Genomic DNA, 25,702 nt, shown 5'->3' on the forward strand with positions numbered 1-25,702 from the left:
GTCCCCTGGTATGGATGGATTCACTGGAAAAATGGGTAAAAGTGTCTGGATATATATATGAAAGCGATGTAAGCGTAGTGTCTAATTGAGGGTTATTTCCCCGGTGAATGCAAGTGTGCGAGAGTGTTAGTTCTCCTGAAGTCGCCTGACAGGATCAGGAGCAATCCTAGATCTTTTCGGGGCATCAGTCTTCTTCCGGTTCTAAGAAAAGTTCTGGAAAGGAATATGGTATAAAGGCTGCAGGAGAGAATGAGTTGCCAAATTTCTAACAGGCAATTTGGGTTTAGGCAAGGCAGATGTGTTGAGGATGCGTGGAGGTATGTTAGTGACTTTGTTGAGGAAAGCGTCTCCACATATGTCTTGGGCATCTTTGTTGATTTGATAGGTGCATTCGAGTACTTGAGTGAATGTTTTGAGAAGGTTGATAAATGTGCCGAGAATAAGCTCTCTGAAAGAGCTATTTCTCTGGCAGACATGCGTGTGCTGTAGGGCGGTGTGAATGTGTGAGCGTAGATGTGGGTCCTGGCTGTCCGCAGGGATCTGTGGCCCATCTACTTGGAACCTCATGATGGATCCCTTGCTGGAACAGCTCGAGAAGATGTGTAAGAGCTGTGCGTATGCGGACGATCTGCCCCGTCTTGATTGAGGGTCGGTCGCGTCTTGAGATCGAGACGAATTCGAGTATGTGCTTGCGCATGGTGTATGAGTGGGGTGAAATTCTTGGGGTCAGTCTTGCAATGGCCAAGACAGTGTCAATGCTGCTCAAGGGCAAATTGGCAACTAGTCGACCACCCATTGTCAGACTGAATGGAGTGAATGTGAGGTATGCTGTAATAGATTCAAATAGTTCAATACACGGGCACGTCTGTGCCGTTTGACTTTAGTTTTCAGAATGTTTTATTCAATATATTCTTATGCCTAAGACCGCATAGCTGCGCTGCCGGTTACACCAGCAGCGGAGCGGCTTCATACATATTTTGTCTTATCAGCATAATCGGGAGAGAGAGAGCGTCTTATGTACACATATGTATATATATATATATGCTACAAGTGGTCAGCGTGGGACTGCTGACTTAGCTTAGCTCATAAGCGGGTGATAATATTACATGCTCCCTTGAAATGGTTTTGTTTGTGTACTGCAACAATGTGTTGCTGATATATTTATGCTTAACCAATGTTATTTTATTCGTACAGTGTACCCTCAATATATGTGCATACTACAATGCGTCTGAGGTGAAATACCTCGGCATAACCTTCGGCGAGAGGATCATATCGCTGGTCTCAAGGAGCGGCTACTTGGTTTGGAGGGGCAAGTGCGTCGTATTTGAAGGACTGACTGGGGCCTAAGCAGACGTGCTGTTCGCACCATTTACGAGGGTCTGTTTGCTGCATGTGCAGCATATGGATCGGTTAGGTTGTTTGCCTGTGTGCCTAACTGTCTCTACGGAGGCAATGCAGTTAATGTTAGGAGTAACCCCTCTTGACTTGAAGATCAGGCATCGCGCCTTGATGAGTACGAGTGATCAAGAATGCAGAATGATTGGCTAGCGGATAGGGATGTGGATCGTTTAGGGCTTAGAGAGTTCTAGAGCTTGGTGAATGAGTGTGTTCTGTCTGGCTGGCAAGTCAGATGGGACACAAGTGAGAATGGGCGTGGCACTTATCGGTTTAGAAGGGAGGTCACATGTGACACAGACTTTGGGTTCGGCCTAAGTCTTGGGTTTCTGTTGACTGGTCATGGTTCCCTCAATGCATTTTTGCACTCGACAGTCCAGCCCGACAGTGCATTATGACAGTCCAGAATGCCGTCGTGGCTCGGCTGCTGAGAGTGCACTAGGTATGCAGATCTTCGAGATATGAGGGGAATGGGCATATGTGAGGTACATGGCGGGTTTTACTAAGTCAATCACCCTCCACAAGTTATAGGATTATAAAAATTAGTGAGTTTGCTAGAGCTGCATTTACAAGGTGACGCTTACAGTTACAGGGAGGAATTGTATGAATGATGATGGATGGTAGATGTAGAAATGTGGGGGTACAAACGTGGAGGTTATTTTTAAATGAGCATTTTGGTAAACATTGTTTTTGTCCGGGGCTACCAGTCCTCATCATCATGGAACTGGAAGTATCCTTATAAGGTACGAGTTCGGACCAGAGGATTGATCTGGTTAGAGGTTAGGAGTAAGGGAACACACAGGCGGTCTTCGGCTCTCTGCTCTCTTCGCCATCATCTTTTGGGACTTGTTGGGGACACTAGCTGGCCGGCTAGCGGTTTGATCTATGATGAACTTGTAAATGCTGTCATTTGCGGTCATGAACATGGTGTATTCTGTTTTACCTCTTAGTTGATGGCTTACATCTATTGCGCTCTATTCCTTGCAGCAGTGTTTTAATTCGTTTTGGGGTCCAAGGTAGGGGACATAACCAAACAGCCGTGTCATTAATTGGTACATGCGGAATTGTTGTTCTAAGGGGGCGGAAATTAATGCTTAAATAAATCCAATACTAGGAACCGTGAGATTAAGCCATCTTGGCAAGTGCTTACGTTAAGCCTTTTGACTTTCATGACCTTTTCTATGCATACTTATCTCTCAGTTTCAAAGCTATCGTTTTAAAACCATATATAGGGTCGACTTTTGGTTGCACGCAGTACATATGGCAGAAACCGCCGAATCGGAGCACTTTATCCTACAGCTGCCATTAGAACGACAACACATTCATTAGTTTTTCTGTACTCCTCGTATATATGTATAATATATTCAACATCGGACCACTTTATTACATAGCTAATATCAGAACAAACGGTCATAAATTAAGTACTTATATGAACAACTTTTTGTTTCTCTTTATGCCTTATAAAGAAAGAAAGAGACGAGATAGAAAGATAGACAAAGAGACGTATTTGGTTATTCGACTCGGATGCAGATATTGAATTAAAATATATATACATAAAACAAGTCAGAAGTTCTACCTCTACCTCTACCCTCTTATTCCAACATCAAATAAATTAAAAAAATTCCCTTGGCAGAGTTCGAAATCAACAACCACACCAGCAAAAAAAAAATATTTTCCCCGGTAAACTCGCGACAGATCGCCCCACTTGCTATGCCTCTACTCAGCATCCACATCAATAATTAATTACTTATAAAGAAAAATGAACTAAAATAGCATTATAGAAAAAAGTCCCAAATACCATGCTGTTAGAATGCGAAGCAGACGCGCATGAATGTGTGTGTGTACATGTATACAGAAATCTTAAAGCTGCTGCCCCAACCAATTGCGCAGTTGCATATTGCTTTGGTTTTTTCTTGACCCATCCTTATGAAATTTTCTACAGAATACCTTATTGTACTATAGAATATCTGTGTATCGAAAACAAATTCGATCTGCGCAGGCACTATGAGGACCTACAACTGGCTTATTCCATTGGTATTCTAGAAAACACTGACACTACATCAAAAGATACCTAATGTGGAAATTGTTAACTTAACGGACAGACGATGGCAAACTGAGGCCACACACTTAATTTTCCCTCCCTACAAATGCTCTACTCAAAGCAACGCCATGACAATCCTCGTGTTCCACATCTGCATGCCTCAAATAAGATTTAATTCAAAGAAAATTTCATTATATTACTTATACATTTAATACACAATTATTGATCTTGTTGAATGTCATTATATCAACGATTATGCAGAATATTATTTATTTATTTATTTTATTTATTTATTAATGGTCGACAAAACGAGTGTCTTACTCATTATTCAAAAGATTGTACATTATAATTATATGCTAAAAGCCTAGTTAAAGGATACAATTTTCTACATAGCATCACCGACCGATGGAGGTGTTTTATTTGCCAGTCCGGCCAGCTGTGCCCCTTTTCACAGCTAATTTTGTCAGTGACGCTATTAGAGCCTACATCTAAGCAGAAGGTTGTAAGTAGGAAAAAAGTGATCTCAAGTGAAATTAAAAATAATCTTAATTTGCTATATTAATAAAGAAAATACAATAAATAGGAAAAAAGAAAGTAAGAAAATTGTTAATAAAGTAAAGCAATGTAAGTTAGATAAAGAGTGTTAAGTGGATAGGACAAAGAGAAAAGTAATGGGAAATCACCGACACGGTGGGGGAAAATTTTTCAGCCTGTCCGGCTAGCTATGCCCCTGCTCATAGCTGGGAATGGTCAGCGACTTCCCGAAGGTATCCTGAAAGCAACGATTTTATTAGGGGTAGAGACAGTTCGGTAGAGAAAACGTGATGCAAACTATTATAATTTTTACATAGCACGCGAAAAGAATTGTGCATAGCGTAATCAGTTGTACACGTAGAAAGTAATAAGGGGCGATAATTTCTGGTTGGTCTAGCCGGAACAGAGAATTGAAGACGCCCTAGCAGAAAAGGAGAATCTATGTCGCCAATAATCAACTTATGTAGAAGGACAACACCGAGAATTGTCCTACGGTTGATTAACGACGGAAGGTTGAGAAGAAGCAGTCTGCTGGAGTAGGACGGCAACCGAAGATTAGGGTCCCAATTTAAACCTCGTAAGGCAAAAAGCAGAAATTGCTTCTGAACAGATTCAATACGATCCTGGCTGTTGATATACTGTGGAGACCAGATGCAAGAGCAGTATTCAAGGATAGGGCGAACAAGAGAGATGTACAGAAGTTTTGTTATAAAAGGATCGTTAAACTCTTTAGACCATCGTTTAATGAATCCAAGTACACCTTTTGCCTCATTAACAATGGTATCTATATGAAGATTGAAACAGAGTTTAGAATCAAAAATAACGCCTAGATCCTTAACTGTTAGTATACGTTGCAAAGGGATATTGTCGATTGTATAACTGACAAGATAAGGTGTAGTACGATTAAAAGTCATAAACATACACTTTGAACAATTTAGATGCAATTGATTGGCCGAACACCAAAGTTGCATAGGGGGTTAGTGTATGATAGAAAAAGTTTGACATCGTCCGCATACATGAGTACACGGGCATGTGATATAACAGAGGGAAGATCATTTATAAAAAGTGTAAAGAGTAAAGGTCCAAGATGACTACCTTGAGGAACACCAGAAGTAACGTGAACCCTTTTAGAGGTAGTCAACCTCAGTATTACTCTTTGGGTCCTACCTTTTAAATAAGAATTAATCCAAAGTAAAAGGGACAGAGGGAAACCTATTCGGTCAAGTTTAAAAAGTAAAATGTCATGGTGCACAGAGTCAAACGCCTTACTGAAGTCAGTGTAAATGACATCAGTTTGCATTTTCGAAAGGAAAGCATCATTTACCAAGGAAGTAAACTCAAGCAGATTGGACGTAGTTGACCGATTCTTTACGAATCCATGTTGAACAGGGGAAACAACTGATTTGCAGAAATGCTGCAAATTCGAAGTGATTATTTTTTCAAATAATTTAGGAATAACAGACAGTTTTGCAATGCCCCTGTAATTTTGTATATCAGACTTCCCACCTTTCTTGTGAAGAGGAATGATATAAGATTCTCTCCAAAGAGATGGAAAGACAGAAGTTTCAAGGGATAGATTAAAAAGCTTTAGCAATGGATAGAAAAGGGAAGAACTACACTCCTTGAGTAGACAACTAGGAATATTGTCCGGCCCAGGAGAGTAAGAAGATTTTAGAGAGTTTATAGCTAATAGGAGAGAGGAGTGTGAAATAATGGGGGGAGGTATAGAACTAGAGGAGGAAACAGTATAAGGGTAAGAATTAGTATTAGGACAGACTGAAGAGTAAGTTGATTGGAAAAAATTAGCAAAGAGGTTAGCAGAATCAGTGTCATTGCTAGCTTTATCCATCCCAAGAAAAAAAGAAGATGGCAAACTTGAAGATTTACGCTTCAAGTTTACAAAATTATAAAACTGTCTCGGATTTCGGGCGAATTGCCTTTTACAACGAATTAGATAATTCTCATAGCATTGAGAATTAAGAAGAAAGAAGTTCGACTTGGCTATGGAATATTTAGCCAAGTCTGTACACGAACCAGACTTTTTAAACTTTTTAAAATATTTGGATTTTACATTTTTAAGATGTGATAATCTGGGAATAAACCAGGGTGGTTTTGAAAAATTAGTCGAAGGAATTGACTTAGGAATACACACATCTAAGAGGGAGTTTAGGGTGATATAAAAAGAAGTAATGGCTGTATTCATATCAACTGAGTCATATAAGAAAGACCAATCGGTTGAATAAATAAGCTGATTCAGCAAAGAATAATTTCCTTTGCGAAAGCAATAGCGGGGCTTATTGGCTGATGAGCACGAAATGAAAGGATTACAATTTAGCATTGCAATCTCTAAAGTTGGATGATAGACATCCTCAGGAAGAGATAAAGGAGGTGACCTAGACACATTAGAAATAAGGTAGTCGTTAACAAATACAAGGTCAAGTGTTCTATTCATATGATTTAAAATTGAATTGATTTGAAACAACAAAAGATCAAGCATGCAGTCTATAAAATCGTGCTGTGCTGAGGGCACTAGATAATTTTTAGCAGTCACCCAACACCATAAATAGGTTATTATCCCGGACGTGTGAAGAAACTTCTTTAATACAAGTAATATGATTCATATAAACTTGAATATCAGAAGAAGGTGGGACATAAGAGCATGTTACATAGATATTCCGTGTAGGAAAAGACACCTTAACTGAGACAATCTCAGCGTCAGTAGGCGTACTAATACAGAATAGTTCAGACTGGACAGTGGCTTTAACGGCAATTAACACCCCACCACCTCGAGTCGGCCGATCATTTCTAAACAAAATAAAGTTATTCGGTAATATCTCAAAATCAGATATGGTTTAGTTTAACCATGTTTCTGAAAATGCTATTATGTCCGAATCGAAGGAAGTGCTGGCAATAAAAAGATTTTTTAGCTTTGAAGTGAGACCTCTGACATTCTGATAATGAATAAAGATTTGGTCAGAAGATGAAGCTAGTTTTTTGGGGCAGAAATGGTACCCTGTATTGAAGGGACTGGAAGGGTGACAGGCTGGTTACGCTTTTTAGGCTTGAACTCATGAACAATCATGTGTGGTGGCCAAAATTTGGGATCACAAATGATTGGGAACATATCATGTGAAACATTTATTTTGAATGATGATATTTCACGAGGGGTGGAGAAATTAAATTTAGTTATTGACTTGCTAGCAGAAGATTTGCTAACAATATAGGCCGCCAATGACGGGGCTGAGGCAGTTTGATTAATTGGGACGGAATCAGGTACTGGGTCTAGTACAGGGCTTGAAGCCGGGGTAATTGGACAGTCGCTTGGAGAAGGCGATAAAGACAACATTGGAGATACCTCCAAGTTGCTAGGAAGAGACAAGAAAGTCGTAGGTGTCTGAACGTAGAGGGCAATTGCAAAAGTTGAGGCTCCAACCGGCGATTGGTTGGGGACTCAAATTTATATTTGCCTAGCAACTCGAAACTCGAGTCAAGATTACTCGAGAGCTGCTTAGCCACATTATTTAATTTTAAGAATTGACTTCTCACAGAATTATACATTCTGGAGAAATCAATTTGCTTGTCGATGCATTCTGGGCACGACCAACGCAAGCCACCGCAGCCCTTCTTGGCAATAGCAGCGATCTTGTCGCAATCACGCCCAGTGAGACCTGCACACTTAGCATGCATCATATTCTCACACAGCCAGTATTTAACAGTGCAGAATCGTCAGCCTGCTTGAACGTGCACGGTTTCTTACAGCACGACATAATTATTAAATGCACAAGCAACTTGCGAGAGCGCAGAGCAAAACGAAACGAAAACGGTGCACAAGTAAACACTCAAAAAACAATTATTCGTACACAAACAAATTGTTTGGTGCGAAAAGCAATAGAAAGAAATTTGTGAGAGCGCGATGCACAAGCAGAAAGTATGCAGCGAACACACGCACAAACAAGTGTATGCACAGAGGAGCACAAAGGCAAAAGACTTAAAACAGCCAATAACAACAAACACGGAACTGACGCTGCGTTTTATAAAATGTAATAATTAACAGACACGCTGCACAACAGATAACACTTTGCACAGTTTATAAAAGCTTTTTAAATAAAGCACCGAAAAATGCAAAATTTTGAAATAAAAAGCAGGATAAAAACGCAAAAATATATAAAAATCTTGGAGCACAAGTAAAACACGTCAATCACTCTCAACTGAGAACTCTCTCTATTTTACAATATATGTTTTCTTTTCCAAACGAACTGATTTTTAACGCTTGGAAACCTTATAAGCTAGAAGAGCATGCTAACTTGATCATGTCTTTAATTAATTTGCTTCTGCTCATTGAGGATACGATACCACTTACGTGCGGATAAAGCGTTTTACACATGATGATATATGAAAGTTAAGTGATGTCATTGAACGATGAGTTATGAAAGTGATGTTTGAGCTCAAATTCGCAGCACCTGTAAATGAATAAGACTTTAGTTCTCGTATATATCAATTAGTTTACATTACTACAAGCAAGTATACCGTTCCTTGCAAAAATCATTGAATAAAAAAACATGATCAGTTAATATTTAGCCCACCCAAGTTAACCTTATGTGGTTTAACTTGGCAATTAGAACCTATATACACTAAGGATAATTTAAAGTGGGCGCTCCCTTTAAAATTTTATCTTGTCACTCCATCCCTTTGGATCTATCGTCTTGCCGGTATACACTGCACCATTAATAAGTTGGATTTGCGAATATCTTGATTTAAGTTCGCATTAGTTTTTTTTAGCAGCCTTAATAACGAAGTCAGTACTGCTGTCGATATACATGGTTGACATGGCAGAGTCACTTTTCACATTGGCCTTCCGAAGCTGCAGGTTACGTCGAAGCTCACGTGTTCACCAAAATGCTTAACGTCGAAGTTGCTTATGACAACGGCACACCGCCGAAATTTTGCCTTTCCGTGGATAGAGAAAGTTCTTCTAGAATTCAACACTCGTGGTGGCAGACTTCACACCCGTGGCTATAGCAACATGGCCTTAACTTCGCAGGCTGTTATATTGGCCAGTAGATTAGTATTCGGTTGATGATAAACTTCTTGCACGTGTCTTTATACGATTGGACTTTTAAGCTTTGAAAATATAACTTGATGAGCTCTTAAGTACACGTCTGCTTCTTAGTGCCGCCGAAATTAAAAAGAAATCACGCCATGCATTTTGGCTTGACCTCAGCATCGGTATTAACGAAAAGTTCTCCAGTCAACGGGATCCTTCCAATGCTTTTGATATCTAGCGTTGCCACAACAATTCACTTACAATATTTTCTTACAAGTTACGGATGCCACTTACATGTAAAATATTAAGAATCAGCTGATCTTTCCGACTGCGTAAAAATAAACAACATTTTATGATTTTACAAGGTAGGCGTAACACCACCTTTTTCGCAGGCTTCTTAGCCGAAGAAAGGAAAAAACGGTTGACTGATCTTCCCTCACAATGTTTCTCTCTTGGGGCTCGACCACAACCTGACATAAAGCCGGGCATATTACATAGCTTTTAGATCTTTAGCATGGAATTTTCCTTCAAATTTTCCTTACATATTTTCTATTTCATAAAGTGCTGTTCCTATTTTTTTTTTTTTTTTATTCGACATTTTATATATGCAGGTAAGAGTTTGACATTAATGCCTTTACCAGCATTGCTTTGAGTAAAATTCTTTCTAAATATTTCCTGTCCTTCTTTATAATTCACCCATCTCGATCTACGATTATAACATTTTTCTGCTTTTAAATTTGCTTCTAATAAATTGTCTTTTATTTTGTCATGTAGCAGTTGCATTTAATTACTATGTGGCATCACATTCACCTGATTATCTCGCAACCCTTCTAATTCTTGTAACAATTTATGGCTTTTTCCATGCCTTAACATAGGCTGACCAAACAGGCTAAAATATGGACTACATTTTAGTGAGGTGTGATAATCACTACGCAAGACACTACAAATTTCTGACATATGCTTTTCCCACTGATCGTTTTTTTCCTTGAGCAATATTCCTCGATTAACTACAATTTCTCTATTTACTCTCTGACTGACATTTGCTTGGGGAGAATATAAACCTGTACGTATTTGTATAATCCCATATTTATGTAAAAACTCTACCATTTGAGAATATACAAATTGTTTACCATTATCACTATGGATATATTGTGGTACACCAAAAGTATGAAATATTTGTTCTTCTAAATAGTGAATTATATTTATGCTATTGGCTTTCTTCAATGCTTTTAAGAATATATATTTGGTAAAATGATCAATAGCAATAAATAGCATGGAATTACCTAGTTTAGTTCTCGAATACGGTCCCAACAAATCCATATAAATTCATTGAAACAGTAATTATCTGTTTTTCCATGGGTAGTCTTTGAATAATGTTACTTGGCTTTGCCATCTTACAATTTTCACATTGATCTACAAATACCCTTACTTCTTTACACATATTGGGCAAATAATATTTTTCTCTAATTTGAGCAATGAGTCCTTATGATTACTGGCAATAACTTGAGATCGTAACTCGCTCGGTAGCCACAATCGGCATAAGCTGACTTCATCTTCAAATTCGCCTTTTCGAAATTGAACCCTTTGGTATACGAACTTGCCCGAAACACAAGTATCTGGCAACGAATTGGCATTTTTACTAACTAGCGTTCCCAATTCGTCATACACTGATGATTGAAAACTGGGATGTTCCAAATCAATTTCTGACATCAACTGTGGTGCATCTAAACAATCTAAATATCCCCTAGACAGAGTATCGGGTACAACATTAAGCGCGCCTTCACGGTACTCAATTTTGAAATCATACTATTGCAATTTTAAGCTCCATCTGCCTAGTCTTCCCATTACATATTTTTGAGTCATAAGCCATTTAAGAGTGGCATGATCAGTTATCACTTTGAATGGTAAGCCTTCCACATAGGGTCTAAATCTTTTCAAACATACTATAGCTGCTAAGCATTCTAACTCTGTGACTGTGTAATTTTTTTCTCGTTTCTTAAATTTCTGAGAAGCGTAAGTTATAGGATGTTCTTGGCCGTTTGAATCGCATTCCGTTAAAATGCCCCCTACTCCTGATCGCAAAGCGTCACACTGAATGTTAAACTCTTTACTAAAATCTGGTTGTACCAACACTGGGGCTGTTATGAATGCTTGTTTAAGATTTTCAACTGCCTGTCTTGCCACCGGCAAGATAGCAAATTTTGATGATTTCTGCAACGAATCCGTTAACGGGGACCTGCCGTTGTGTTGTCGGTACTGGAAAACGAACGATATCTTCTACTTTCCCAGGGTCAGTTTTCAATGTTCCTTGACCCACAATTTAGCCTAGGTATTTATTTTTTTCTTGACAAAATTTACTATTCTCCACATTTATAGTTAATTGTGCCTTTTTCAAACAATCAGCTACTAAGACAAGTAGTTTAAGGTGACTACAAAATCAGAATTGCATACCAGCAAATCATCAGGATAAAAAAAAAACATTTTCTCTCAACGTTCCTGGTATTACCTTATCCAATTTTCTACTCATTTATTGTGCCGAATTACACAAGCCGAATGGCATAGCAGTGAATTGATACAAAAGTCTTCCTGGAATAGCGTAAGCCGTTTTTTCTCTCGATCCCTCATCCAGCGGTATCTGCCAATATGTATCTTTCAAATCTATACCCGAAATGAAGTACGTATCTTGCAATCGACTGAGTAATCCGTTGATGTGCGGCAGTGGATATGCATCTTTCTTTGTAATAGACTTTAAGCGCCGAGAATCCATACACAATCTGACCTTTCCTAGATTTCTAACTAATACCATGGGACTAACTAATACCAAGGAGAGTTGCTTTCTTCAATTACTCCCAAAGCTAACCTACGATCTAATTCTGAATAAACTTTTTTTGTCTGGGTGGTGACAACGGATAGTGCTTGAGCTTAAATGGCTCTGATGTCCCTGTATCAATGTCATGGATATCCAAATTGGTACGACCTAATCATAATTTAGTAAATGATGCAAATTCTTCAATGACTTCCTTAAGTTGTCTAGTTTGAGGATTCATCAAAAATTTGCCTACAATCATTGGAACTTTTGCAGGTTGCAATTCTAATGCCGAAATCAATTTTGAAGCTATATCCAACTCATTCCAAAAATGAACTCCTAAATAAACTTCTTGTTGTAGACTGGGTACTAAATAAAATAAAATTATTTTTTCTAATCCATTAAAAGAAATCACTATTTCTACCGTTCCCGATATGTCTTGTGATTTACCGTCAGCAGTTTTAACTGAACCGTTTAATTCTTTAGTTGATAAACGCATTTTGTTAATCCTTCCAAACAATTTTTTCCTAACACACTAACTAATGCACCTGAGTCTAATAAACCATATAGTTCTTCATCTCCTAACTGAATTTTGACATAGGGTCTATTGTCTTGTTAATTGTTAATCTTGCTGCAAATAATACTTTCTAATTCTTTTCGTAAGTGCTTTTTATATCTTCCTCTAAATTTCAATATTTTAGATGATATCTTTCTTAGACTTATCTTACCCTTAAGCTGTTCTAAACGTAATGTATGTAATTCATTTACATTAACTTCACTCATTTTCTCTGTTTTAGGCTCCTTTAATTGTTTGATAGGGGTTTCTTTCTCGAACGAGTTAACCCCTTTAAACACTCGTTCGGCTAGTTGTTTCCCTTACGCTTAGAACAAGTAATCGAGGTTACATTTTTCTCTCCACAACGGTAACAGAAAAGAATCCTTGTTTCAGACGGACAGTCATAAAACGAGTGACCTATTTGATCACAGTTCCAACACTTATACTTGGATTTATCTGCTGCTTTGTCCGAATTTTTCTCGAATTTCTTAAAAGCAGCTAATTCATGTTCCTCCTCAATGTCCGATTCTTCTGCCTTTACCTTAGATACTTCTATTTCATTCGCGAATTTACCAGTTGTCTGTTGTCCTTACGAGCTTCTGACAAAAGGTGATCTAAACTGAAAATGCTTTGGGCGAACAATAGATTGCCTAAAGATTCTCTAACATTTCCTTTTATAATATCCGCTAGTTTTGCATCACTTAACGGCTGTTTCAGAAGTGAATTCTTTGTGACTACATCCATATAAAATTCATCAAACGTTTCCTTAAATTGCTGTTGTCTCGCAATAACATGCATCAATATTTCAGATTCGTTGTCTGTCTCTCCGAATAATAATAATTGCCAAATTTAAATCTTTGAAATTAGCTTCTGGTTCGTGCTTCAGATAGAACCAATACCATTTTTCGGCTTTTCCTCGTAAGAGTACATGAAATTCCGCTTACAATCGAGATTCCGAGCAATTGTGTCTTTTTACTAAAGTAGCTACTTTGAATAAAAATTCTTCTACATCATCGCTTCCATCATAAGAAATATTCCACTTATCCATTTGCACCTTTTCATTGCCTACTATGGGAAAATTATTAGAATTATTCAAATTACGTGACTGGTTACGACTGGAAGTGCCATTTTCATTAGGCAATTCAAGAGGATTGTTGGAATTTTTTAACGAAGGTCTCGCTCTTCCTTCGCGTACGGCTTCTACTAAGTTACGTTGCATATTAGCAATCTCTCTCATCATTGTATTGTGGTTAATTGTAAGAACTCTTTCTAACACCTTAGACTTTCACCTAAGCCACTAGCTTCTGTACCCTCCGCAATATTAAGGTTTGGAAAACTTTCTACTTCGACTGCCGGCAATTCTTCTGACCTCGGACTATGTATACGCCGTCTACTTGTTCCTTGCGCGTTTCCTTCCTCGACAAACGTGTATTCTACCTGTGATTGATTTGTTTTGCGCCTTCTTGTTCTCATACTCTAATTTCTTAACCTTGAATTTTTAGTACTAATTTTTTTAATATACTTATATTATTTAATACTGATATTAATCTTACTATCAATTTTCTTCCAATTCATAATATTAGAGGCATACAGATACTTCCGTACATACTGGCTCCGCAGTTTACAAACAAATTTTATTCTATCGTGTCAATAATTATTTCTGTGAATTCCCATACCTGACGATTACAAATTGGTTGAGCTGTCGTTACGGCAACCTTGTTTTTTATTCCTTTAAATGACAAGGGACTCATATGACAACACCAGGGAAATTAGATTGAATCGCTTCTAGGCTAACTAAATATTCAGCTATTCTTGGACATTTTCAATTAAAAAAACATACGGCCTTTCCACAACTTTATTTGATGCAATAGAGTAATAGAGCTTAACACTATCGGCTCTAGACTTACAAAAGTTGCTGTGAACGGATGGTTTGGGTTATCTCTAACACTTACTGCTGCAACAAACGAACTCATTTACTGAGTTATCAACCTGGACGAACTTTTTGAGTCAGAACTATTGACAATTACCTAAACAAAAACTTAAATTTGGCTTTATAAGAAATCTAATTTATGACATTGCCTAAAACTGACTCTCATTTGGCCATTCCGTTGGGCGCCATATTTATTGTACGTAGGTGACTGTAGGCGGCTAGAATAGGGCACTGATTTATACTTGAAACTTATGGCTCTTTCACTTATTCATGATCTATTCTTATGAGGGTTCGTTTCATGCTTGATACGCCTGGTTGCGTTGCTTAGCTTGCCGGAAAGTAACAAAACTCATAGCCAAAGAATGCTACTGCTACCGAAACAATAATAATAAACGTATCAAGACTGTTGCTTATAAAGCAGTATTACCAGAAGAACGGACAGACGTTATCATACACGATAATTTTCAGCTTAGTTGGATGGCAAACTGAGGCCACACACTTAATTTTCCCTCCCTATAAATTGCTCTACTTAAAGCAACGCCATGACAATCCTCGTGTGTAAATTATATGAGATTGTCCCTTTTAGTACTAAGTACTTTTTGAACTCCTACCACGCCTTTATACTTCCACATCTGCATGCCTCAAATAAGATTTAATTCAAAGAGACTTTCATTATATTACTTATACATTTAATACACAATTATTGATCTTGTTGATTGTCATTATATCAACGTTTATGCAGAATATTATATTTTACATATGTTTTCTTTTCCAAACGAACTGATTTTTAACGTTTGGAAACTTTATAAGCTAGAAGAGCATGCTAACTTGATCATGTCTTTAATTAATTTGCTTCTGCTCATTGAGGATACGATACCACTTACGTGCGGATAAAGCGTTTTACACATGATGATATATGAAAGTTAAGTGATGTCATTGAACGATGAGTTATGAAAGTGATGTTTGAGCTCAAATTCGCAGCACCTGTAAATGAATAAGACTTTAGTTCTCGTATATATCAATTAGTTTACATTACTACAAGCAAGTATACCGTTCCTTGCAAAAATCATTGAATAAAAAAAACATGATCAGTTAATATTTAGCCCACCCAAGTTAACCTTATGTGGTTTAACTTGGCAATTAGAACCTATATACACTAAGGATAATTTAAAGTGGGCGCTCCCTTTAAAATTTTATCTTGCCACTCCATCCCTTTGGATCTATCGTCTTGCCGGTATACACTGCACCATTAATAAGTTGGATTTGCGAATATCTTGATTTAAGTTCGCATTAGTTTTTTTAGCAGCCTTAATAACGAAGTCAGTACTGCTGTCGATATACATGGTTGACATGGCAGAGTCACTTTTCACATTGGCCTTCCGAAGCTGCAGGTTACGTCGAAGCTCACGTGTTCACCAAAATGCTTAACGTCGAAGTTGCTTATGACAACGGCACACCGCCGAAATTTTGCCTTTCCGTGGATAGAGAAAGTTCTTCTAGAATTCAACACTCGTGGTGGCAGACTTCACACCCGTGGCTATAGCAACATGGCCTTAACTTCGCAGGCTGTTATATTGGCCAGTAGATCAGTATTCGGTTGATGATAAACTTCTTGCACGTGCCTTTATACGATTGGACTTTTAAGCTTTGAAAATATATTTTGATGAGCTCTTAAGTACACGTCTGCTTCGTAGTGCCGCCAAAATTGAAAAGATATCACGCCACGCATTTAGGCTTGGCCTCAGCATCGGTATCAAAGAAAAGCTTTCCAATCAACGGGATCCTTCCAATGCTTTTGATATCTAGCGTTGCCACATCAATTCACTTACAATATTCTCTTACAGGTTAAGGCTGCCACTTAAATGTAAAATATTAAGAGTCAGCTGATCTTTCCGACTGCGTTAAAATAAACAACATTTTATGATTGTACAAGGCAGCCGAACACCATTTATGTCAATTTATTGTTTAATTAAAAATATATTTGTGTTAATTGTTTTTGTACCTTGTGTTAGTGCCCTGAAATGCCAACATTGTAACATTGTGACACAAATAATTAATTTCAAAAGAATCCTAAAACAACAAATTCACTAAGCATCCGTCGAATTGAAATATTGCCGACAAAGCGAATCGACCAGTGCGACATCGATTGTTGTTTTGTCGGCATAAAGCTAACAATGCAAATCCAATACCAACGCATTGAATAGCTACGCCGACGCCGCTGACTCTGCCAACAAACTATCGCTACAGATTTGTCGACGCTGCCTCTGCCAACGAACCCAAGCTAGCTAGGGTCACTTTAAGTTTTTAATTGTGGCTTCATCGACTATTCAAGTTTTTGTTTCTTTTTATTTACACTTGTTTGCGAATGTAGTTCTAAATTGAAAAAAAAAACGCGCAAAAGAAAAAAACACACACACATTAGTTTCTGTTGTTGTTGCATCTACTGCTGCTGCTGCTTTCTGTTGTTGCCTTCTCAGCTGCTTCCTCTTGGCACGGATGTATGTGTCCAAGCGACGCTTCAGGAATCCTTGGACACCTTCAGCAATTCCATGGTGCGCTTCTCGTATGGCGCGTGTCCAACCACCTCACTGACGGGTTTGCATTTTCTTCAAACGGGAGCCACGTAGACCCTTGACCTTCTAGTCGCCAGAATACTTAACATTCTTGACTTTGGTGGTCTTGTGGCCTCTGTTAAGACCAATACAGAGCTCGTATCGGACTGCCATTGTCACTCAGCTGCTGTCAAATGGTAGAAAAAAAGTTCTTACAGGCACCTCTCTTTGATATTGAACAAGATTAGGGAATCAGAACAACTTATGACCAAAATATTGAAGAAGACAAATGTCGTTGGTAAAATAAAACACGATTTCTCTCGACACGTCTTCTTTAAGGAATGTAAGAGTGGAGCGAGACTAAGATCAACGCAAGATTGTTGGTTAAATGGCATTGACCATGTGTCTGTCTGTATGTACATATGTCTGTACTTATATGTATTTATCCTACTACAACTCGGCCAACCTGCGATCAATATCCCCTGACCTCGTTTGCTTTGCTTTTCTTTTTTTATATGATAAATTAAACAATTTATGATTCTTAAAAGTAAAATAATATTACAATGTTTCTTAGTTTATTTCTTATTTCCTACCCATGGTCTTATGTTCTGAGCACTCGATACATCCTTTTTAGGATTACAAGAGACTTGAAAGCCCTCGATGTCCTTCAACAGCAATTTGTCATTTCGCAATACCTTTTCTTATACATATGGTTCTTTATTTTTATGAATAAGTTTTCTGGCCACTTCTAAAGTACTATCAAAGTTTTTTCCCATGACGTAGTGTCTTTACTTACTTAATATGATTCATTGTAAGATTATGCTTGTAATTGGTTTTCCTTGACTAATAATTGATAGTTTATTGTTATGATTGAAGTATATTTTTAAGCACCTTACGTAGTTGTTGTCCCTTTCGCTTGTGCTCTTCTTATTAGCACATTGAGCAACAAACTGGCCCATTTCGCAGCATGCGTACCAAGATCCAGGGGCTCTCTATGGTTTGCGACAATCCTTCATGAAATGACGTCGGCAGTTGCAGTTTCTGCAACGTAGGTCATTGTTGACCAACGCCGTTATTGATGTCTTCCTGGGTTTGCTTACCCGTTCTTGCCTTACAAAAACCATTTTGGTAATCGCCTAACGCATCTGCTCAGGATTAGCGAAACACTGTATCCGGTCTTGGTCGCGCAACGTCTAGGATGGAACACCCGTGATGATTTGTTCTAGGAGTTTGTCTTCGCTAACATCATTTTGACTTCCAAATTAACCGCAAATCTTTCTTATGGTTGCTACTTGCGCTGTTTAAGTCCGCGTCGCACATCTGATATTGAAATATTTTCTTCGAAAGCCACGATCAGCTGATGGCACAATATTCCTATTGGATCCTATATGCGCGTTGATTTGCCATGTAACCAGTGTTGTGCTTCTCCCTTTAGCTTTGTTGTGAACAGCATGCGCAAGTAATTGTCATCCAAATTGTAAATTCGTCCAATATTTTTCATTTGAGTAACCCACATCAGTTATTCGTTGTAGTTTTCTCTATTTCACGTGTTTGCTAAGTTTCTGTGGCTGCTTCAATTCCAACGCCTCCGCCTCCGTCTCGACATTCGTTGTTGGCAACGCCGTTATCGCTGTTTCTGCTTCGACTTTCCTTGCTGGCGCCGCCGTTGTCGCAGATGCTGCCGTTTGCCGTTAAGATTTATTGCTGAATTTGATGCAGCGCACTTTTGCTGGCATTTATTTCGCCTTGTAGTTGCCTAATTATAGGTGCTGTTTTCCGTATTCTGTTGATGCTCACTGTTTGTGCCTGTCTGTTCCCAACATAGCTGATTCCAGCATAACCCACTTGGTCGCCATTTAAACCTAAGGCACTGCCGCGTACACTCAGTGGAAACGTGTTTAGACGAGCAATTAGTTCCGCCTTGCTTCCCTTTGTCGGTGCTCCTAAGACAGATAGCCAACTTTTCAATTACATGACCGTGAAAATTTTCAAATCAATTTTTTTTTTATGCTTAGTTGAACCACTTCTGAATTTGTAAAAGACAAATGTCATTTGCAAAGTAAAACACACGATTTCTCTTGAAACGTCTTGTTTATTCGACTGTTCGATCGCGAATCCCTCAGAGTTCGTTGTATGCTTACCGACTAAAGGAGAATCGACAATAATCTTATGTAAGCGAGACAAGAAGTGATTAGACTTGTCCAGCTCTTCATGCATGAATTAGAGTACAAGAGGAAAGTTAGAGTTGTGCGGGACTGAGATCAACGAAAGATTGTTGGTGAAATTGGCTTGACAATGTGTCTGCCTGTATGTATGTCTGTATTTATATGTATTTATCCTACTACAATATACAGAGATATGGCATAAGATACATTTATTAGAGGTCTCCGTGGAGATTAATCACGCTTACTAGCTATAAAAGAACCAACCGATTTGACCCTTGTATTATACTGGTGCTTAAAGTTAGAGAATCAAGCACACCGATTAAGCCACGCATCGATTAAAACGCAGCTGCCCGTCTTTAGAAATCGCCAAATTTAGAAACGTTAAAAGGTACCACGTCAGATACACAACAATGTGAATTTTAAACAAAGACCATTACTCCCACCCAGACCAACTTTCCAAGAAGTCCCTTACTTTGCTCCCAGACCAACCAGTTACATATTCGGACAAACACAGCAAATGCAACATATGCAACAAAAGCAACAAGGACCATATTTCCCAACTCAATTTGCTTAAGTCCCCATTAAGAAACCACTACGACCAATATTTGCAAAACCACAGACACGTCCGCAACCTATAAACATCGATAAAAGTATTCAGACAAAACAAATTAATTATATGAACAGACGCCAATTTGACGTAGGCACGTCATTTGCCCCCCAATAATTTGGCAAAAAGACAAAGAAATTTGTATATACAGACAAATACGGAAGAACACACAGAGACACAAGAAGAGGAATCACCAATGGTTAGCTACGAACAGACAATTGCTAATAGAATACACGGAACTCATTGACAAAAAGGACAATCAATACGACTACACTTACTTAAATATTTTAGAATAACAGACTCAACATTGCCATATTTCGAGTGCAAGTTGAGGAGCGAACAGATAATAAAAATATTAATAGATATAGAAAATACATTCAATCAGAACTAGTGCCGAACCCTTTGTTAAATCAAAATCCATTCGTAAGAGGCAACATACATATTACCCATCACTAAATGACCAACTTGTTTAATGATCCAAATTCAGTTGTAAAATTTGTGTTGCTAAGAACATTAAAAATTGTTCACGCAATATTAGGAAACGACAGTGTCAAAGAATTAGGTGCAGTAATTGACACAAAAAATAAGAAATTGTTTATTAAAAACGGAATGAGCATTCCCATTAAAGAAAAGAGATTCGAGTCCGTGAACGTAATAATACCCAGAACTGACCACCTAAATGATTAACAAAAAAAAAGGTGAATCGACTTCTCAAAAAATACCCTAACCTCTTTGCAAAACCAAACGAAAAACTTACCTACACCACCAAAGCATAAATTCGAACCAACACAGATACGCCAGCTTACTCAAAGTTATACCAATATCCTATGGCTTTTAAAGACAAGGTTAACGAGCAGGTTAAAGGACTTTTAGATAACAACATAATACGACCTTCCAGATCTCCATACAATTCCCCTGTTTGGATAGTATCTAAAAGTACTCGCTCAATTAGCAAACAACAAACTATTTTAAGTGCTGGACCTGAAGAGTGGATTCCATCAGATTTTGTAAAAAACTGATATAGAGAAAACGACTACGAAAACGCCCCACCCATATTCCAGCGCGCACTTGATGACATACTCAGGGAACAGAAAGGCTAAATTTGTCGAATTTATATTATAATAGTCTTTAGCGAAGATAAAAAATCTCATTGTAGAAACCTTGAAATAATATTTAAAACATTAAATGCAGCTAATTTCAAATGTCAATTAGAAGGGTGTACATTTAAAAAAAACAAGTGAGAGGTTCTAGTCGGAGCTTCCGACTAGGGGATACCCTTAATCCTCTTCTTCCAACATCAAATGCATATATATATTCTATTTTAGAATCTATATGTCAAGTTTGGTGACTCTAGTTCTTATTATTTACCAAAATTGCCCAAAAGACAGGATATCGATATCGATTTTTATCGATTGATTGGAAACGGAGTAAGTTATCGATCATCGGAAATAAAATCGAACTGCGCAGGCACTAGCTCTTATTGGTTCTGAGATACTTGCGTTCATACATACGGACAGAAGAACGGACGGACAGACGGACAAACAGACAGACAGATCAAATCGGCTATTGATGCTGATCAAGAATATATATACTTTATGGGGTCGGAGATACTTCCTTCTGCCTGTTACATACATTTGCATTTTGCACAAATACAATATACCCTCATACCCATTTTTAATGGGTTCAGGGTATAAAAATACGACAGGCATCCTCCGAACCCAGAGATCAGGAAAACTCCAATTCCTTAGTTTCCAGGGTATACAATTCATATCGTCATATTTTCCACAGAAAATAAATAGTATTAACAGCGATAGATACATTTTAGAGCTTGCTTAAGCAAAAATCATCAATTCAAAGTCTATAGAAGATGTAAGAAAACCTCTGCACGACATTTTATTTCAATTTGGAGTACCACCGTATGTTGTAATCAATTTCGAATTACCTTCATGATGAAAGACCAGTAAGGCTTAATTAGCCCCCTTACAAAAGCTCTGTAAACTTACAAGTTGAACGATTTCACTCTACCCTCGCCAAAAAAAAAAATGGCAGATCTTGAAACAACTAACAAAACACGTAACGAAATAAAAAATTACGTACTAGGACGAAAAATATTTGTTACGCTGAAACTAGATTGGGCTCGGAGCTATCCCCACGATTTAAACAAGAAGTTATGAAAGAAAATAGGAATACATCCATAGTTACTGAAGAGAGAAGAGTTGTTCATAAGAGTAATATAAAAACGATTAACTAACAAAATTAATGTAGAATGCCCGAGACTACCTAAGAACATAATCAGAATGTCCCATTGACTCAAACCAGATGTCGTCCTAATGCAGGTTGCATCCGATTATGAATGAATCGGCCCATACCTGTCTAATCACTTAGTTTGATTCCATTGCAGGATTTTTCTTCTCCTGCCACTGGCATTGGCAACCACTGATATTACAAACTTCACCGGCGCACACACCATAACTATTTACAAATGCACTGGAAAGTTAAGAACCTCATCCACCAATAATATTCGTGAAGACTTAAAGAAGATAGAAACGGAATTTTTATTGATGACTTAAGAAATACCTATGTGTATCACACCCTAACTCACGAAACATGCCATCAAGCCAAAACTTAAAAGGCGCCAAACAAGATCTCCTTACAGGATTTGATCAGCTTGGAAGTATGTAGCTGGAAACCCCTACCATGCAGACTTAGAAATGATAGAACCAAATTTTAACAACCTCATTAAAAACAATAATGACCAATATATTATAAATAATCATTGCAAAATTTAATACATGTTAGCCAACACAATTAGTCATGAAAATCCTTTAAACATAGAGGTAAAATTTTCAATTTTGTAACTATTTGCGATTAAGCAAAAACTATTTATCTTAAAGTATCATAATGTATTGCTTGGTTAGTACAGGGCACAAAACCGCTGTGCGAGTTCAGCAACGCTGACCACATATTAAAGGCAGAAGAAATAGACGACAGCATCGTACTATTAGGCGTTTCAACGGGACAATTCAACAAGAAGATACCATCACATGAGGGGCACCTACTTGGTGCACTTTTGGAACGACACAGTCCACATAAACAACAAAGAGTTCAACAATAAAGAGGCCACTGTCATGAAACTTAGATTCCACACGTTGTACATCAATAACATGAAATGGAAAAAATATAGACCCATTTTCCTGCAAATCGCGTTGCTATCATCCGCCTAATTGGGTCTTTACTGGCCACCGCTTCAATATTTAATATTCTGCCCGAAAAAGCACATAACTTTTCAGGTACAGGAACAGATTCCCCAACCTCCAAAGTTCCGAAAAATCCGACACCAATGCATTGAATAGCTTTGCCAACGCCGCTGACTCTGCCAACAAACTGTCGCTACAGATTTGTTGCCGCTGCCTCTGCTAACGTACACACAGCTAGCTAGGGTCACTTTATGTTTTCAAATGTTTATACCCTGAACCCATTAAAAATGGGTATTTAATGAAAAATATATATAAATATAAATACATAATATATATAAGTATAATAATATAATTATATAATAAAAAAAATATATATATCTATATATATATATACATATACGTGATCTTTTTATATATACATATATATATTTATATACTAGCGGGTATAGCCCGGCCGTGCCCGTGGAATTTCGCGAATCGCTGAAACACGTATTCATTATATTCTCGTATAGAGCTTTGCAAATAAGTTTGATGCAAATCGGACACAGCTTTAAATTCTCAAAAAATTACTTTAAAATGCACTTTTTACCGAAGGAGCTTAGATTTTACAAAAAATGTGAAACACTTCTGAAATGATTTTTTATTTAGATCCATGCAAATGAATTTGAAGGCAAAAGGCCACTCACCAAATCTTTGACTCCTATTTCCACCAAGGAGGAATGGATTTTTCTAAAAGTGTGAAACACCCCTCTAATTTATTTTAGCAATGATCTTTGAAAATACGTTTGAGGCCGATCCGATGGTTAGCAAAAAAGTTTCATACCAACGTTTTTCGCTAATTAGCCACTGTTGTGGGTGGAATTTTCCAAATTGCTGAAACACGCATTCATTAAGTTATTATGTAAAGCTTTTAAAATAAGTTTGAAGCAAATCGGACACCACTCAAAACTTCGCCCAGAAAATCTTTGAATCGCATTTCTACCGAAGGAGTTGTGAAACGCGTCTCAAATGATTTTTCATATAGAGCTTTTAAAATGAATTTGAGCGCGAAACATCACCCACCAAATCTTTGATCCCCATTTCCACCAAGGAGGAATACATTTTTGGAAAAGTGTGAAACACCCCTTAAAGAAATTTGAACAAAGAACTTTCATACAAACATTTTTCGCGATTTTTCCATACTTACGGGTGGAATTTCCCGAAACCCCGTCTTAATGTGCACCTTCATCACATAAGCTAACTACAGTGAAAATTTCAGCTTCCTAGCTCTTACGGTTTGTGCTGTGCGTTGATCACCAATCAGTCAGTCAGTCTGGACAAAAAGTTTTATATATATAGATATATATATAAATATATACTCGGAGTGCGAGTATTATTTTTCATGGTATCAAGTAACAGTGCGCAGCGAGCTCAGGAAGAAACAGAACTGAACGTTCTTCCCTTTTCCTTTCCTTTTCCTTTTCCCACGCAACCACACTCGGCGAAATTGACACCTCGCCCTCTAAGCAAGGCAAAAAGACAATAATGCTTCTGGAACAGTCGCAACATACAACTTCATTGCCATTCCCAATCATTGTGTATGCATTGGTGTCGGATTCGTATGTTATCTTTATGCAACAATAATGCTAAAACATACAACCTCATTTGCCATTCCCAATCACTAGGAACTACCACATATTTGGATTTCCCAATCATTATTGTGACATTCCACGTGCAACCACATAGACATTCCCTATATATATATACTTAAAAGGGTCCGAGACTGTGCGTTCTGTGCGTTACAGATTTTATGCCAATAAAAAACAAGAAAGAGGTTCTAGTCGGGAGCTCCCGACTAGGAAATACCCTGAACCCTCTTATTCCAACACCAAATAAATTAAAACCTCTAAGAGGTTCTAGTCGGGAGCTCCCGACTAGGGAATACCCTGAAACCTCTTATTTCAACATCAAATAAATTAAAAAACAAGTAAGAGGTTCTAGTCGGGAACTCCCGACTAGGGAATACACTGAACCCTCTTACTCCAAAACCAAATACATTTTAAGTTAAAAAAAAAGTTTATAAGTTCCCTTGGCAGGGTTCGAACTCGCAACTGACCGCATTACTTGCTGTCGACTCTACTTAACAGCCACACCAGCAAAAAAAAAAAAAATTCCGCGGTAGGGCTCGAATTCGCGACAGACCGCACCACTTGCTATGCCTCCACTCAGCAGCCACACCAATAATTAACTACTTATTATAAAAAAGGAACTTAAATAGCATTACAGAAAAAAGTCGCAATTACCATGCTGCGCAGTTACATATAACCTTGGTTTTTTCCTAAATAATCTTGATGAAATTTTCTATAGTATATTTTATTGTACCATACAATATTAGTGTATTCTCAAAGAGTCAATTGCAATTAAAATGTAGCTCAAATTGGTTGGCAATGCAAGTTAGCTTATTAAGTTAATTTATAGCTCGACGGTGGTAGCGGGGATGTGGAGATAGGTATAAAATGAAAGAACTTGACATATATAATATTCTAGAAGCAACATATCATGTTTGGTGCTAGAGTCAACACAATTTGCTCAATAAACAGGATGTCGATATCGATTCTTATGCATTGCTTCGAAACGGAGTAAGCTTTTGATTATCAAACTCGATCTACGGCGGCACTAGGAGGACCTACATCTAAAATTTTAAGTCTCTAGCCTTTATAGGTTCTGAGATCCTTGCATTCATACATACGGACGGGCGGACAAGCAGACGGACATGGCTAGATCGACTCGGTTATTGATGCTGATCAAGAATATATATATTTTCTAGGTCGTAGATGCTTCCTTCTGCCTGTTACATATTTTTGCATTTTGCACAAATTGAATATACCCTTTTCAC

General features: G+C 37.9%; 1 protein-coding gene and 1 pseudogene across 1 annotated transcript in view; one reads left to right on the top strand and one right to left on the bottom strand.

Annotated features, from left to right (window-relative positions):
- The window catches only part of LOC6636775 (uncharacterized), a 132,435-nt gene that overhangs the window by 5,226 nt on the left and 101,507 nt on the right, over positions 1-25,702 (top strand). The window lies entirely within an intron of this gene.
- Positions 1,736-17,143, bottom strand: LOC26531091 (large ribosomal subunit protein eL36-like; annotated as a pseudogene).

This window comes from Drosophila virilis, unplaced genomic scaffold (assembly GCF_030788295.1).
Source record: "Drosophila virilis strain 15010-1051.87 unplaced genomic scaffold, Dvir_AGI_RSII-ME tig00001822, whole genome shotgun sequence".
NCBI lineage: Eukaryota > Metazoa > Arthropoda > Insecta > Diptera > Drosophilidae > Drosophila > Drosophila virilis.